This window comes from Tachypleus tridentatus, chromosome 6 (genome assembly GCF_004210375.1).
Source record: "Tachypleus tridentatus isolate NWPU-2018 chromosome 6, ASM421037v1, whole genome shotgun sequence".
Lineage (NCBI taxonomy): Eukaryota > Metazoa > Arthropoda > Merostomata > Xiphosura > Limulidae > Tachypleus > Tachypleus tridentatus.
Genome location: NC_134830.1, coordinates 1,078,401 through 1,096,774, shown reverse-complemented (window position 1 = coordinate 1,096,774; position 18,374 = coordinate 1,078,401). Strand labels below are relative to the sequence as shown.

Below are 18,374 nucleotides of genomic sequence, written 5' to 3'. Positions count from 1 at the left end.
TTTTTACACTAACTGTTGTCTATCAAAACATTCTTTCACTAACTGTTATCTATTGAGACATGCTTAGACCAACTGTTGTCTATTAAAACATTCTTACACTAACTGTTGTCTATCAAAACATTCTTACACTAAATGTTGTCTATTGAGACATTCTTACACTAGGTGTTGTCTATTAAAATATTTTTACACTAACTGTAGCCTATTTAAACATTCTTACACTAACTGTTGTCTATTAAAACATTCTTACACCAACTGTTGTCTATTAAAACATTTTTACACTAACTGTTCTCTATTAAAACATTTTTACACTAACTGTTGTCTATTAAAACATTCTTCCACTAACTCTTGTCTATTAAAACATTTTTACATTAACTGTTGTCTATTAAAACATTCTTACACCAACTGTTGTCTATTAAAAGATTCTTACACCAACTGTTGTTTATTAAAACATTCTTACACTAACTGTTGAATATTGAGACATTCTTACATCACCTGATGTCTATTAAAACATTTTTACGCTAACTGTTGTCTATTGAGACATTTTTACACTATCTGTTCTCTATTGAAACATTCTTACACGAACTGTTGTTTATTGAGACATTCTTACACTAACTGTAGTCAATTAAAACATTCTTACACTAACTGTTGTCTATTGAGACATTCTTACATCACCTGATGTCTATTAAAACATTCTTACCCTAACTGTAGTCTATTAATACATTCTTACACTAAATGTTGTCTATTGAGACATTTTTACATCACCTGATGTCTATTAAAAAATTCTTACAATAACTGTTGTTTATTAAAACATTCTTACCCTAACTGTAGTCTATTAATACATTCTTACACTAAATGTTGTCTATTGAGACATTTTTACATCACCTGATGTCTATTAAAAAATTCTTACAATAACTGTTGTTTATTAAAACATTCTTACACTAACTGTTGTTTATTGAGACATTTTTACACTAACTGTAGTCAATTAAAACATTCTTACACGAACTGTTGTTTATTGAGACATTCTTACACTAACTGTTGTATATTGAGACATTCTTACATCACATGATGTCTATTAAAACATTCTTACATCACCTGATGTCTATTAAAACATTCTTACATCACCTGATGTCTATTAAAACATTCTAACACTAACTGTTGTCTATTAAAACATTCTTACACTAACTGTTGTCTATTAAAACATTTTTACACTAACTGTTGTCTATTAAAACATTTTTACACTAACTGTTGTCTATTAAACATTCTTACACCAACTGTTGTCTCTTAAAACATTCTTACACCAACTGTTGTTTATTAAAACTTTCTTACACTAACTGTTGAATATTGAGACATTCTTACATCACCTGATTTCTATTAAAACATTCTTACACTAACTGTTGTTTATTGAGGCATTATTACACTAACTGTTGTCTATTGAGACATTCTTACACTAACTGTTGTCTATTAAAACAATCTTACCCTAACTGTAGTCTATTAATACATTCTTACACTAACTGTTGTCTATTGAGACATTCTTACATCACCTGATGTCTATTAAAACATTCTTACAATAACTGTTGTCTATTAAAACATTCTTAAACTAACTGTTGTCTATTGAGACATTTTTACACTAACTGTTGTTATTAAAACATTCTTATACCAACTGTTGTCTATTAAAATATTCTTACACTAAGTGTTGTCTATTGAGACATTCTTCTTATGTTTTCTGTTTATTTCTTAACCCACGTCTCTATCTGCGGTTTTCTTCAGAGAAACAGACGTAATGTATGTAAGATAAACAAACGATGGTTTACCCTTCTAAATATTAAAAGAAACGTATAATGTTGTGCAGGTAGGCTATCTGTTTAACAGCGATTGTTTCCTACACCGAACTAATGTTTATTGTGATATAAATAACCAATAAGAAGTTTCTTCTATCGAAACAAAAATGTGTGTTTATTAGGAGTACTGTATTACAACGGTGCTTTGTGCTGAGATTGACAGCATCAGTACATTCATGAAATATGATGATGGAAAGACAAGGAGTGCTAACAGCGCGCATGGCAAAAAAAACAACAAAAAAATATCTATATATAATATAATAAATTCTCAGTTTCGCTGCTCAGTACACAAAAGCAAGTCACGTGAACTAGAAAATCTTCTTAAAGACGAAAGAACAGGTTGATGGTCACGACCAGAGATTTAAGTTTTAGAAAATGTTCAGTGGTGTTACGATTTCTTGTTTCTGTAACGAGAATATTTTCGCCCTTAAGGTAGCTACTTGTTCTTTTTTTTTTTTTTTTGCCAGTCTCTGCTCTTCAGGATTAGCTTCATGTTCCATTAGTAAATTGTTCTCGTCTAAATCTGACCAATTTTGACCGCAGTGAGAAACCTAGGATATCATTTATGGTTTTTCTTCGGTCGTTTAACATAGAAATACGACACTTTTTAACCGAGCGCTAATTGTAGAGAAGTGTCCCTTGGTTTTAATCTTGGTTTAATAACTGGAGAGAAGCAGTGCCACCTGGCTTTAATCTTGATTTAATAACTGGAGAGAAGCAGTGCCACCTGGCTTTAATCTTGATTTAATAACTGGAGAGAAGCAGTGCCACCTGGATTTAGTCTTGGTTTAATAATTGGAGAGAAGCAGTGTCACCTGCCTTTAATCTTGTTTTAATACTTGGAGAGAAGCAGTGCCATTTGGATTTAATCTTGGTTTAATAACTGGAGAGAAGCAGTGCCATTTGGATTTAATCTTGGTTTAATAACTCGAGAGAAGCAGTGTCATTTGGATTTAATCTTGGTTTAATAACTGGAGAGAAGCAGTGCCATTTGGATTTAATCTTGGTTTAATAACTGGAGAGAAGCAGTGCCATTTGGATTTAATCTTGGTTTAATAACTGGAGAGAAACAGTGCCACCTGGATTTAATCTTGGTTTAATAACTGGAGAGAAGCAGTGCCATTTGGATTTAATCTTGGTTTAATAACTTGATTTAATATTATAAAATATAACACGTAGAATACATTAATTAAACTATAAAACAGGAAAAATATAAATCTAAGTATTAATTAATTATTAAGTATTAATCGTATATTTTGAATTTCGCGCAAAGCTAAACGAGTGCTATCTGCGCTAGCCGTCCTTAATTTAGCAGTGTAACTCTAGATGGAAGGCAGCTAGTGATCACCACCCACCGCCAACCCTTTTACCAACAAATAGCAGTATTGAACTTCATACTATAACGTTCACATGTCTGAAGGAGCGAGCATATTTGCTATAACTGGGATTCGAAACAGCAACCCTCAGGTTACGAGCCGAGCGCGCGAAACAACTGCATACCGGGCAGCAAATGTTGAATCTAATTAACAACTGTGATATTATTATAATAAATTGTACATTAGAACCAATTAAAACATCCATTGAAATGAGTAATATGTATTCATTAATAACTTAATGCATTCAGTGAACATTATTCGATCGAGAACTTGCTGTTATTGGTTTACATAGGGTAGTGTATGTTTTCTTATAGCAAAGCCACATCTGCTGTGTCCACCGAGGGGAATCGAACCCTGATTTTAGCATTGTAAATTCGTAGACGTACCGCTGTCCCAACGGAGGACTTAAAAAGAGGAGCAGTCCACTAAAGAAAGGGGAAGAAGCCCCTGACGCTGTTTCGATTTTGTCCTGGTACAACAGAAATTCCTCAATCCATAAATGACCCCATGACAGACTGGATAAAAAGGTGTCACCCAAGCTGTCTAACGGGTGTTTGTTACTCAAATGTTCCCAGGAAGTTTACGAACTTACAACGCCAAAATCCTGGGTCCTATTGCCCTCGGTGGACATAGCAGGTAGCCTAATGTGATTTCGCCCCATAACAAAAAGTCTGTGGCTATTCAAATAAAGAGGCGTTGTTATAGCACGCTTATAAAAGATATATTTGGCAATTTTGATCTTCTATCGCGTGATTCTCTTATAGGCCATCATAAACACCCTATGCTTTGGCATTTAACACAAACTTAAGGTAAACTATCATTTTGTGTTAGTTTGGTTGGTTCAAAACTACTAATGAGAGATGCAAATTAAAACGCATGAGAATCAGTAACGTTTCATCACTATTGGTTTGTTACTATGATGTTAATAAACCACCAATCAGAACATCAGAAAATTTAATCTAAAATTAAATTGCTGTTATGATGTGTATGAACTCAAGAATGATTAACCAATGACACATAAGAGTCAAAACATCAAGAAACAAGTATAAAAAGGAAGTTGGACGTTGATTTAAACAAGAAACGCAATTTCAACAACTAAAGATTATTCTATTCATGTTATTTAGAGTACGACATTTTGTCTAATTTATTGCATAGTTGTCAAAGAAGGTTCAGCTAGGTAAACATTGGTATGTACCGTTTCTTTAAACTTTGTGTTGATGCCTTTATAATAAAAAGGTAATAAATGGGAAATCCAACCTGTCATTCGATCCACCACTGGTTGGAATAACTTCAGTGAATTTGATTCGTCATTTATAATTTTAAACAACACAAATCAATTAAAACAAGACAAGTCTTTATTTCATTGGTCAGAAGTGGCCTAGTGGTTAGCTTGTTAGTGGTTAGGTTAGGATTCATGGTTTCGTATTATGTTACCGCAAAAACGCCCTCCATACTTTGGGGTCGTGGACGTGTTATAAGAGGGATGATCAAATGACAGTTTTTAATTAGGGTTGTCCCAAAGTTCACGATGGATGCTATTGATTAGTTGTTTTCCTTCCAATATGTCAGTTCAAAATTAGGGCAGATTTCAGTACGTATCAAGAGCTTTCAATAAAACAAAATTTGATGTTAGAAGATAAAAATAAAAAAAATGATATGAAGAAAACGTCGTCTCTACTGTTAATCAGATTACGATAAAGTCTGACGTAGCGGATTGTGCCATTAGAACGAACTTTTGTGGTGTTTTCGTTATACTCTCTACATTGCAAGATAATCCAACAACGTCTTTGTTTGGTTGACTTTAGAACTTGCTTGTTTAAAACGGATTTTCAAGTATTTTGTTTGTTATATCACATTTTCTATAGTAAAAATCTTCATGTTCCCAAAATGGTTTCTTCTGTCACATTTAAAAACAAAGTTATTTATCATATATAATGTTCTAAATTGTAAATATCCTTGGCAGGAAACTGAAAATTCTTGGTTTGAAGCAAGCTAAGCATCTTAGTCACTTCATACTGCAAAACACTATGAAATAACAGGTTGTGTTTGAAAACAACCAAACTGTTAACGTTAAAATAAATATTTAAAAATTCTATCTGGAAAGAAATGTTAATAAAGCATAAACATGTTTAGTTTTTATCTTAGTTAAACAAACATCGTACCCTTTTCAATGCTGTCCAGTGATAGCAGTAAGTTTACGGATTTACAACGCTAACATCCAAGGTTTTATTTCCTCGCGATGGATACAGCAGATAGAATAATGCGGCTTTGCTTCGAAACAACCCATCAACCAAACACTCCATTGTTGCCTGTCTATTATAACCTTTTATTGTTACTCTTTGATCTCCTTGTGTTTTCCATTTGTTGATGTTTATCACATGACCTGATTATTTCGAGATTACGTTTTCTGCTATTTTTTGCATCCCGGTCACATGATTACGCAAAAATTAATATTAGTAAAACATGATTTCTTTTAGATACGTTTAAAATGTACAGTTTTGCAAACTGGATTATTCTGGATATATAAATATCAACAAAGTTGTGTTTTTTATTGTGGAAAACAAGCCTGTTTGGTTTGTTCTCAATTTCTCATAAAGGTACACGAAGGCTATCTGCGCTAGTTGTCCCTAATTTAGCAGAGATAGACTAGCAAGGAAACAGGAAGTCAATACCACCCACCACCAGTTCTCGGAATATTATTTTATCAAAGGATAGTGAAATTGATCGTTATATTATTATGTCCCCACGGCTGAAAGGACGAAAATATTCGATAACGGAAGTTCGAACTCATAATCCATGCACCAACGAGTTTCGAACATGCAATCCCTAGGCTACAAATCGAGCAATAGGCCGAAAAGGAACTTCATATGTTTTAAACTTTAAAAAAACCATGCTATATCTTATTCAACTAATCTAAGGTTTCGTTGATAGAAGGTGTAGCAAAAAATATGGCAATTCTATTTGTTTTGGAGTTTACGGACCATGAAGTATAGAGATTATTATAAATTTATTGGTCGATGTACCTGTTCAGTATACTACAAAGAAGTTTTTGTTTTGTTTTGTTTTGAATTTCGCGCAAAGCCATACGAGGGCTATCAGCGCTATCCGTCCCTAATTTAGAACTGTAAGACCAGTGGGAACGCAGCTAGTCATCACCACCCACTGCCAACTCTTAGACTACTCTTTTACCAACGAATAGTGAGATTAACCGTCACATTATAACACATCCCCCCGGCTGAAAAGGCGAGCACTGTTGGTTTTGTTTTGTTTTGAATTTCGCGCCAAGCTCGACGAGGGCTATTTGTGATAGCGTCCCTAATTTAGTAATGTAAGACTAGAGAGAAGACAGTTAGTCATCACTACCCACCGCCAACTCTTGAACTACTCTTTTACCAACACAATAGTGGGATTCACCGCACATTATATCGCCCCCACGGCTAAAAGGGCGAGTATGTTTCGTGTGACTGGGGATTCGAACCAGCGACCCTCGGATTACGAGTCGAGTGCCCTAACCAACTGGCCATACCAGACCCCTTGAAAAAAGTAGAAGTGATATCCGAACGCTTACTTACTGTATCTCCCCCCATGTCCAGCAGCGTACAAGCTAGGTTTGGTGACAACAGGTCTGTAAGTTCTACAGTTACAAGCAGGTATAATACTTCAGATTCATACTAGTGCTTGTTAACAAATCCTGTATTTAAACAGAGTAAACTTAATTGCTGTTGATACGCATTATATAATGAATTCTTAAATTTTTAATTTTAAATTTCAGAATTCTTCGTTTCCTCAAATAAAGTTTAAAAAAAAAAGAACTCAAAATCAATTCAGTTCGTCTAATGATATGTAATTAGTGTGCGATATTTTCGACTTTAAACATTTAATTTTTGTTAAAATTTCAGTTTCATAAATTTTTACGGTACGTTAGCTTAATTTAGAGTTGATATTTAAAGTAGTTATTTTCTTATTATGGAAATTAATTTTGACTTTAATTTCTTGGTTTCAAATTTTTTTAAAATATATAATTTTCCACTCGTATTTTGTTAACATTTCTCCCTACAGCAACACTTTAAGCTTTTGTTATGTATACAAAATAGACTATTACAAAGAGGTTAAGTAAAATAGTAAACTGAAAAAATGTAAAAAAAGCCAATACATCAAATAGGATTTTATTTGTAGTTAAGTATACAATGGACTTTCCGTACTCTGTCCATTACGGGTATCGAAACTAGGCTTTTAGTGTTTAAGTCCACGGACTTATTCCTGTGCTACTAGAGGCACATCATTTGGCGGAGAGGGTTAAACATTTATGGATTTTAATAACAGCAACAAAATGTTTCTTTAAAGTTAAGGACAAAGCCACACAATGGCATTTTGTGCTCTGCCCACCACGAGTATCGAAACCTGATTTCTAGCAATGTAAATCTACAGACGTAGAAATTTGCCACTTGAGGGTGTTATTGAACGAAGACAGCATAATACAGAAGTATTTAAATTCTGAATCATATTCCGGTTAAATCTAATTATAATTATTGGCACGCATTAAACAGCACAACTTCGAGTTTCAAAGAATAATTTGATTACAGCTCGCTTTTGGAATTTTAACAATAATTGGAGAAGTTAATTAGTGTCAACACACGTTGTTTTCCAACATCAGTACACCGAATTTAGCTTTAAATACCGAAGCGATATTGGACAGCAAGTACTCACATACACTTTGTAATATTATAGGCAGAACTAACAATAAGACGCGTAAATTAAAATTTAATTAAATACTTGTATTTCCCATTAGAGCCGTAGCTCAAGTAGCTTTTTTCCTCATGTATAGGTAGATGGTGTACTTGTTTGTTTCTCAATTTCGTGCAGAACTCCACCAAAATTTGACGGACTAGATACAAGCAGCTATCGGCCTACGGTGTAATCGAATAGTGGGATTTAACCGCACCCATAATCAAAACGTACTTATTTTCGAGGCAATGGAACGTGAACATTGAATTATGGCATTCCCAATCCAAGCGGAGTAATCACTGTTTACATGTGTGTGTGTTTTTTAATTTCGCGCAAAGCTATACAAGGGCTATCTGTGTTAACCGTCACTAATTTAGTAGTGTAAGACCAGAGTCATCACAACCCACCGCCAACTCTTGGGCTACTTTTTTACAAACGAAGAGTTAAACTGACCGTTACATTATAATGCCCCATGGCTGAAGAGCGAGCATGTTTGATGTGACGGGGATTCGAACTTTCGACTCTCAAATTACGAGTCGAGCGCCTTAACTACCTGGCCATGCTGGGCGCATATGTGTTCGCAAATAGTGAGAAATGTTTATCAAAATAACGTTCTGCACATTATAAACTTTAAAAATTTTAACTTTGTAGGTTCTCGTATTTATTTAATTGGCCTTAATTTTGCAAATGAAATTCGGTACAACCGGAAAATTAATTGATGTTCACAAGTGACATTTTCGAAATGGTACCAAACGCTTCTATTAGTTTTTTCTAGGCTGAAATAAACATTGTGCCAAGATATTAGTTTAAATTTAAAAAATATCTTTGTGGGCTAGAACTGTTAGACCGTACTAACTCCAGTGCTAGCATACTGTCTTATGCTCAAGAAAGCAGAATATGTTTGTTGATTAACGTGAAAATTCACTAGAGCTATCTTAAGAAGATGGCGTGATGTTAGCGCCATCTAGTGATTACCTATCTTAACATATTGTTAACATTTTCTATGTTAATTGTCAATACTCGTGATCTTTTACAGTAAGTATTCCATTTCTTAAGATAAGCTTAGATAATTGTAAGTTATATCTAAATTTGAAAATATTCCACTCACGTTACCTTTTCCTACACCGTTTGTTAAATTTAGGCCTGGTAGTTAGAGCGTTCGACTTGCAATGTTTGGACCGCGGGTTCGAATCTCAAGATCGAACATGTTCACTCTTTCAGCCGTGGAGTCGTTATTATATAAAGGCTAATCCTACTATTCGTGAGTGAAGATTAGCTGCTGTACTTCTATTTTATCACTTCAAAATTAGGAACGAATGCCAGACAGTCCTTGGGTAGCTTTGCTCGAAATTCAATAAAGCAAACCATTTGTTTTTAAATAAAATATTGTACAAGTTTTAGGCCTTGCACTGCTAGCTGCTTTTGTAAGTTTACCGACACTAATCTTTTGTTTTTTGGGTTTTTTTTCCGTAACGTCTCAAGTTTAAACGTTTTACGTTCACGTGGGAGTTTATTTTAATCCTATTTGTGTAGCATTGCACTGAAATAAGCAAACATTACTCCTTTGTTCTTCAGTCATAAGTTTATGGGCTTCCAGCACTAAAATTGGAGTTTGATCCTCCGTTGTTGACAGTACGTACAAAATAGTAGTTATGCAGCTAAAACAATCAAACAAAGCGGTAAACAACTTATAAACACATAGCCTGAAGTAGTAAAGGATTCATTTTAATTAATATCATAAAGATACTGAGTAATTAATTGAACAGTAATATTATTTCTGTAACCTTACCCAATATGAAAATCACGTTACACATTGTTCATTTAAAAAAAAAGATACAGATACTAGCCAATACTTACCGCTAAGTGGTGTTCTTAGTACAAAAACAATGAACAGGAACCAAGCAGAAACTCACTGCACTGATTACTTACTCTCATTCAATAAACCTTATAGTATACCATTCGACCTTTTACCATTCCTCAAGTGACTGTAGCTAAAATAATGGATATGTAATTAGTTGTAGGACGAAGGAGCACTGGATAACTTAAAAACAAGCTAGCAAAAAGTACGAATAATTTATATAATAGAAAAATCGTTTTTGAAAAGTTTTCATTTGCTATATGATTTGTTGTAGAGCAAGTCATTTGTTCAGAAATGTTTTACAGACCATAAGTGTAAATATCAGTGTTATGTGCTTCACTATATTCAGTTGTGGCACAGTGTTCATATAGTGTTTAGTGTTTGACGGTAATATCAGAGGTAATAGAACGTACGAGTGAAAACAGGGTTATATAGGTTATGATAGGTTGGATTGAAATTTAGGGTTGAATAAATTACGATTGGTTAGGAGGTCAGCCAAATGTACAGGTTGTAACTGTTCAGTCAAAACCATGACTTTCATTAAAACTGCTTAGATACACTACTAAACAAATTACTTTACTCAACATTTCTGTAGATTTCATATGTTCTTATCCCCATAGATCTATCCTTAACACTCACTTAACCAATACCTGCTCTCCTAAGGCACAGCAGTGTCTGCAGACTTACAACACTAAAAACTGGGTTTAGATACCCATGGTACGCAGAGCACAGATAGTCTTTGTGCTTAATTACAAACAACATCTAATACCTATAGCTGTATTTCTCTCTGTTAACATTCCCGTAATAATGGCTGACAGTTTTCATTTCAAATACTGTCTGGTTAAGTAAACAGAACTCAGGTCAGTAGGAAAACACTGGGGTCAAAAGTGTAAAACTAGTTCCAACACACAACATGAACTGGGCCAATAGATACAATCTTATACATCCAACTGATAATTTCCACTGATATCTATATCATTTCCCCATACGACTGTATTCCTGAAACACGTTTAGTTGACCTCTGGGTACAATGGTTCATCACTTATCACTGATGTTATGTGTATTTCGTATAATTTGCACCATTCAATGCATTGTGATTATCCAGGCATCAACAAGAACTGTGTATGAGGTTGTTATTGTTTTAAAAAACTTGGTGGTGAACAATTTACCAAAGTGGTTAACTAGACATTAAATACAAACATTACATATATACATATTTAAATCGGCCCTTGTTTATAACATTAAAATGTATGATGTTAAAATCAATACACAATTAAAATCATTTCAAAACAATGACTCTACATCTTTCAACATGTCACATGTCATCTTCATGAGTGAAGTTACAAGTGATAGATTTCACATTTTATATTTCTTAAACATCGTGTGACTTGTCTGTAATGTTACACTTGTGATTAAAAGCAGAGCAGGTCTTGTCACACTCTTAGATATTCACCAGATCTTTGTCTCTATTTAATACTTTATAATTATATATAAATTTCATTAGTTCCAGCTATTCTCAAGTATCAGTTGTTGTAACAATTTTAGGTCTAGCCAATACAATTGTTTTTTCACATAATTTGTTATTTTGGGTTTTACTTACATGAACCTCTAGAGCTGAATTTTCTATTTTATATTGATTATACAATTCTTTATGTTCAGCTATATGATATTGTAAATCATGTTTTGTTTGCCTAGTATAGATACATTCACATTCAATTTTGTAAATTCCATGTTTATCTATAAATTGCCCATTATTCTTACTTTAATGTAATTTTATATGTTTTTTAATTATTTGTTTATATGTTTAAACATGGAGCAAAATATTTGTTGCTTTTAAATAAATCAACAGTTAGACCTGTAATCTATGACAACAGTAAACATTCCTTTTTAATTTTGTCCAAACTTTGTTTCAAGTTGATACTTTTGTCTATTATTGCCACAATAGTGAATTCATTAACTGCTCTATTCTATGATTCTCGGTTAAATCCTCTTTTAACTAGTATATGTTTTATCACTAACAACCCATATTTAAAATCAACTTGTATATATCCTCAAAATTTTGTAAATATAATTGTAATACACTGACATTTTTTGTGTTCTTGTATAACACAATTCCTGGTGTAGTAACATAGGAATAGAAAAAGGTTTCCTGTAAACAGATGTTTCTAAAAAACCTCTGTTCATTCCATTTTACTGGTATGTGAAACGTGGAATTATTATTCTGTAATTATTTTAATTGTTTGTTAATTTTAACATTGTATGTTTATTATTTTAATACAAGTATTTTTATACAATTAAAATGACTTAATCAACTCAGGTTACATCAATCTTTACACTGACACATAAAACAAGTTGGTTATTAATATTTATGTTGCCTACCTCCTTTATGAAGTCCACTTGTATCACTCAAAACTAATATCTTCTTTTGTTGACTTCTTACTTTCAATTTTCTAAGGGAAGGCACATTATTAGATCAACATCAAAATCACCTTAAGTTCTGTAGGAGTTGTGATCCATCAATTTAAGGCAAGTAATAAATTTCACAGATCATCTGTAGATCATCACGACAGTTGGTCTGAAGGATTACATTAATATACAGTCCTCAGAATCTGATTTTCCAACCTACTTTTGTGCACAGTGATGTTCAGGTTTTCTGTGTTGTTTTATTTTGAAAAGTTTTGATGTACATAAAGAAAATGTAATACATCTTGTAGATTCTTGCAGGCAATCTGTACATTCTTACATTATAGATTTCATTTTGAACAGATCTTTGGTGATTTTAAGAAGAAAAGCTGGAAAATTATTGTACATATTTAACAGAAATATCAGTTCAGATTTCAAAATGTTTCTGGAGGAGGTGGAGGGTAATTATGTGGGAAGTCCAGGAGAGTTAGGCACCTAGACTGTCCTGGCTTTTAAAGTATTAAAATGTAAAACATCAGTACATTCTGAGAGCATTTTCTCTGATGATTTCCTATATTATTTAGTAACCCCTAAAATAATGCAAATTGCACATTTCAAATACGTACCATTCTCATAAAAAATAAATGATATTAAGCATGGGGGCAACTACTAAAACAACATTTATTGTTTATACCAATATACAAAAATAAGCTACTGTACTAGTAGTGGTTTAAAAATCTTACCAGAAAATGTCTTTCAGCTGTACCAGATTCGTGTATCACCTAAAATGGACTTTTGTCTGCTTCCTTGAAGGAGATACACAAGAGAAAAATAATACAGTACAAACAATCAGTCTTTATAAGATGTACAACTCATTTTCAATACTTTAAATACGTTTTTTTTATCATCACATGGAAAGTTTTTTTACATCTTTAATCACATGGAAAGTATCATATCTAACTTGATGAAACTGTTTATCAGTTTACTTGAAGGAATTGGAAGAAAAAAAGTAGGGAAAATATGTTAAGTATAATTACACTTTTCATATGGGGAATGAAGTTTGTAATCCATACATCTTAAATACAGTTAATACTAGTTTGTAATATACACAAAATTTACAATACAGATATTTCAATGTGTCAAATGTACACATTACCTTTATTACAAATCAGAGAACAAAATACACATCTAATTTTTTTGCTTATTAAGTGACAGCTGACATATAAATATTCATGAACAAAAGTCACTACGCCCATAGCTTGTAACGCTAAAGTGTTTGATAAACAAATCATCTACAAATGCAGGAATGTTAGTTTTAATGTTTCATAAAAGAAGTTTTTTTTTTTTCCATTAAGAGTAATATCTGACTCCTAAATATCAAACTTTTGTTTTATAAGTTCTACGACTTCATAACTCTTGATACCTTTTCTATCACAACATGCATAGGATTCATCCTAAAAAAAATCTCCTTTTTCATTTTTGCATCTTGTCATGACAGATTTATTCCTTGTGCATGTTTTAAGTTATTATCTGTTTAGAAATCTCTTCTTTTACATCATTCTTATAAATTATCCACAGAAATGATATTTCATCTGATAGTATATTTATGGATTATTCAAAGAAATCTTTTTTTATTAGATTTTCTCACAAAAATTAAGTCGTTTTTATTTTAATACACTTAAGGTGAAAATTTATTGTTTACTTCATGACTTATATGCATAACACTTTTATAGTGTTATCAGGAAATACAATTGTGGTTCCTTTTGTGATGATCTACAGTGATGGTCACTCTTAATAAGCTGTTAAAAAAAAACATTTTTGATGTAACGTTCACTCTTTAACATATTTGGAAGTTTTGTTTTCTTAATCTGGACCTTCCCAACAAATCAAGTGACATAAAAGGTCAGCAAAAGATCAAACATGATCAAGCAGCTGCTACAGCTAATGAACCTGAAGAATTTATCTTTCTTGATTTAAACAAGTTCAAGGGTGCCTATACCAGAAATTATATCCTCTCCTCCAACATCAAACCCCAGATCTGTTCCTGTGATAGGTTAATAAGACAAGCAAATGGCAAGCATGCACATGGAGTAGCAGATATTCATGAACAGCATTTAAATAAAAACAAATAGCTCAATCCTACAAAATGATCTGGAGAGACTGACAAAAAGTGAATGGTCAGTAAAATCATACAGACTGGTGAAGGAACTTGTACTGTAAAAATAAAATTATTGAAATAATGACACACACACAGAACTTCTATTCTTGGCAAAAGTGAGCAGGAAAAAACCCTCTCTCTTTAATACAAATTATGAATAAGGCTCAATCCTTTTAACAATATTAACACTAGAATAAAGAATAAAATTAGTCTAGAGAGCTAGAATAAAGCGGCATTATTATGACAAAACTCAGTCTTAAATGATAATGTCAGTAGATCACCACTGGTCACTAAATAATAATACAGGCTCAAATAAGTCATCTCCAGTGACAAAAAATGTTGAAAAACAAATGACTGTTTTTTCACTAAGCACAAGAAGTCACATGGAAGCACTAAAGCTTCTTCCGAAACCTTCAAAATCCAAATGTCTTCTTCATGATGAATGACACAGAATTATCAACACACATTGTGACCACAAGTATGAAACAATCTACAAAGCTAAAATCATTAAACTGTACGTGATATTTAGCTTGAATACTGCAATAAATATATCTATAGAATTTGTATGTAGAACTGAAACAGTATCCATGAGTGTATTTTTAGTTTCAACTTTTCAATGTGTATCTATGTAATTTACCTGTACATTAAAATTCAGTAATTTTCATTGTGTTGAGATTCAAATTTCACAGTATTTATTCTACATCATATGTATACGTAAGTGCAGTAATGTTGATTATTTAGTAATCAGATTTTTTGACGTGCAATCTACAGAAAGTCTATGTAATAGTACATCAGTGTTTATTGTTTTGATGAAATTAAGTATCAGTTGGGTTATATATTTGCACTTGTTGTTGGTAGTTCATAAACATTTAAATAATATTTTACAAAAGTCTGGATGTGCATGTATGTCTTTGTACAACTAGCAAACCACTGGGCCAGTTGTACCACCAAGCCCCTCAATGAGTGAGGTAGGCGTCGATGTACAGATCTGATCACTTATGTCTTGTTACATCTGGTGAACCATTAACCCAACTGTCATAAGTCCTGGTACCTATTCTTAGGAGCCTCTAGGAAGTGACAATAGGAGGTTCATCCTTTTAATTTCTTCCTCCTATGTCTTTCTCTTGTGGTGAATGGGTGTGTCAGCATTCATTAACAATAGCATTTCTCATTCTACAAAAAATGGCAGATTAAAATTATTTGCCCAAAGGTAAAGTTTATAATTTATGATCATATTTATACACCATTTATAGAATGCTTGCAGACAATCAAAACACTAAAAACTCCTTTTCTAACTCACAAATTTCTTGAACAAACTACATTAGGCATACAATCATTGTAAAGTGGAATACCCTTGTTGATATTTATATGGTTAATAAAATTGTAAAGTCTTGAAATTTGTTGATGTGATGAAAATCAGTTAGTCTCTTCAGAAGCTATGTTACTTCATACTATGATATGTGAGAAATATGATCGATTTATCTAACTTATCTCCTTTAATGATACGTTCTAAATGTAACTATTTAATAGTCAAAGTTTGTCTTGTTTTGTACATCATGAACAAAATGAAGCCTAACCAACAGGTATATACATCATTATAGTGATTTATCTATAGCGGACTTTCTTTTATACTGCTATTATAACTTATTTCTACACAAAAAACCTATTACAGTAAAACCTGTCTAGGTGGAATTGCACAGGACCAAGTAAAATTTCTGGCTTAAGCAGATTTTCCAGCTTATATAGTGAACATGTATTTCTTTAATTATATATAATTTTTGAGTGGAACATTATACTTGCTTGGTTCAAGGGAAGTCAGATGTTTGTGAATCAAGTTATTATACTGTTTATGCTATATTTATTAGAATAAGAACAAAAATAGACATTCAAAATATACATAAGTACACAAAATCTTAATGAAATTTATTTGAAGTGTAATTTTAACTGTTTCATTTTTAATGGACTTTCTCACGTAGTTAAAAGAGAATGCCAATTCTATGGCCTTTTCATAAAGTCCATCTTCCCTCTCCATTTTTGCATACAATTTGATAGCATTAATATAACTTAACACTTGCGATGAAATAGGAATTTCTATTTCCTCACTATCTTTTCCATTTTAGTCATCTTCTGAATCTCTCACACTCATCATCTTGCAATTCTATTATAGATTTTAAATCAATTTCAGTTTAAATCAGTTTCTGTTCAAACATTCTTGTCATGTTCACAAAACTTTCTGCGTTCATAGAATCATCTGCATTAGTCTTCTCAATCAGAGTTTGGATTTCACTAAAATCATCATAACAAACAACTTTTAAAAAAATGAGGGTATTTACTAGATTTCTTTTAAAATGTGGGTATTAAGTAAATTTTCCTTAAATTTTGAAATTAGGGAAAATAGGAATTTATTTTTTTCATGAGAATTATTTAAATAGTAGAATTTTGTATTTAAAACACAGGTATATTTCTACAAATCATGAATCTAATTTAACTGCAAAAATAATGACAGCAGAAAAAAGAACAGAATATATTTAACCAATACTTACTGTAACAAAATGTTCAAGAATTTATTAATATTTAAAGAAATTATTAATTAAATAAGAAATTTAATCAAAAACATCTTTTCTGTCTTACTCAGGTTATAATCCTACTTGTTGATAGATGAGTTATGTGAAAGATAGTTTTCTGTTCACATTATGCAGGTTCTGCTACATAGAGGGCCTTTTATAAGAGAAATCTTAATGCTGCAAAATTTTGATATTTCTGGCTTGTACAGGTTTCTGCCTTATGCGGTTTCCGGCTTAGACAGGTTTTACTGTATTTATACTAGTATCATGATTAATACAAGCTTTCACAATGTGTTTATGACTCATCCACATAAACTTTTATTTTAAAGGTTGTTTTCATGCCTTCTATACACGTGAATTCTTTATTATTATTACAATGTAACTTTTACTATACAAATGTCTATTTCTAACGGTACATCAAACTTATCAATATTATCAAACCAGAGGCTTGTCTTTTGTTCATTGTGATATATACAGATCAACTACCAAGATCCATTCATTTTCACCTAAATCCAGTTTAAATGAAAATCTGCTTTTTTGCTTGTGTAGTCCAGCAAGTTATTTACATGATAGAATCCACCCATCAAACAGTTACAATAATCACTTTCAAAAAGAGAAAATTTGAAAATAATAATAATATTTTAACACCTTCAATAAATCTGGTAAACATCTTTATTCACATGTTGCCCTGTAACTTTCTTATCTTTTTTATGTCTTCTTTCATCCGATCATCAGTTCTGTCAACGTAACCAATCAACTTATCAATTTTTTCCAACTGAGCACACTGTTCTTGGCCGACCTCAAGAGCCAGAGAATGCAAGCTACTGATCATCTGGCTAATGTCTTCAGCTTCCTCTTCATTTATCACCAAAATCTCATCACCCGTTCTTTTCTCTGACTTGTGAAACTGAGAGCTAAGTTCTTTTCTTGAAACTCCACATTTTTTTGAATCTAATAAGACAGTAAATACTTTATTATTCTTTTTTGTCCAGGAATGGGGAAAAAAGAGACATCCGAAATGTGTAGGTACAGTTTCACTAAACTATGTAAGTGTATTACTGCAGCAAATCTACCACTTACATTATTGTACTTTCAATGCAAACTACTGTAGGGATATCTCAAAAGTGTGATAAGTTTAATCAAGCCACATAAGTTTCTTTTAAAAATGACAAGGAACAAATTGATTCAAAACGTTAATAACACGTTTATGTCCTGGTGTGATTACATTCTACTTAAATACTACAAATCTAACCAACCTACATGCACATGTACGGTACACGCACAACTGGATTAAAGTAACAAACTTAGGTAGATGCAAAGTACTATCAAAATATGTATACACAAGTTAAACAAGTTTATTTCAAAATTATGGTAAAAAGTTACCATTGTAGTTAAAGGTTTCAATGAAATTTGACAAGCTCTGATTACTGTGTGAAAGATGTCTTTAATATT

General features: G+C 32.2%; 1 long non-coding RNA gene across 1 annotated transcript; it reads right to left on the bottom strand.

The window, feature by feature from the left end:
• Positions 1-9,622: 9,622 nt before the first annotated feature.
• On the bottom strand, positions 9,623-17,898 carry LOC143251815 (uncharacterized). Its single transcript, XR_013028654.1, has 3 exons — positions 17,571-17,898; positions 12,944-13,006; positions 9,623-9,930 (listed from the first exon to the last, which is right to left on the bottom strand). It is a non-coding gene; the product is annotated as an uncharacterized LOC143251815 (long non-coding RNA).
• Positions 17,899-18,374: the final 476 nt, after the last annotated feature.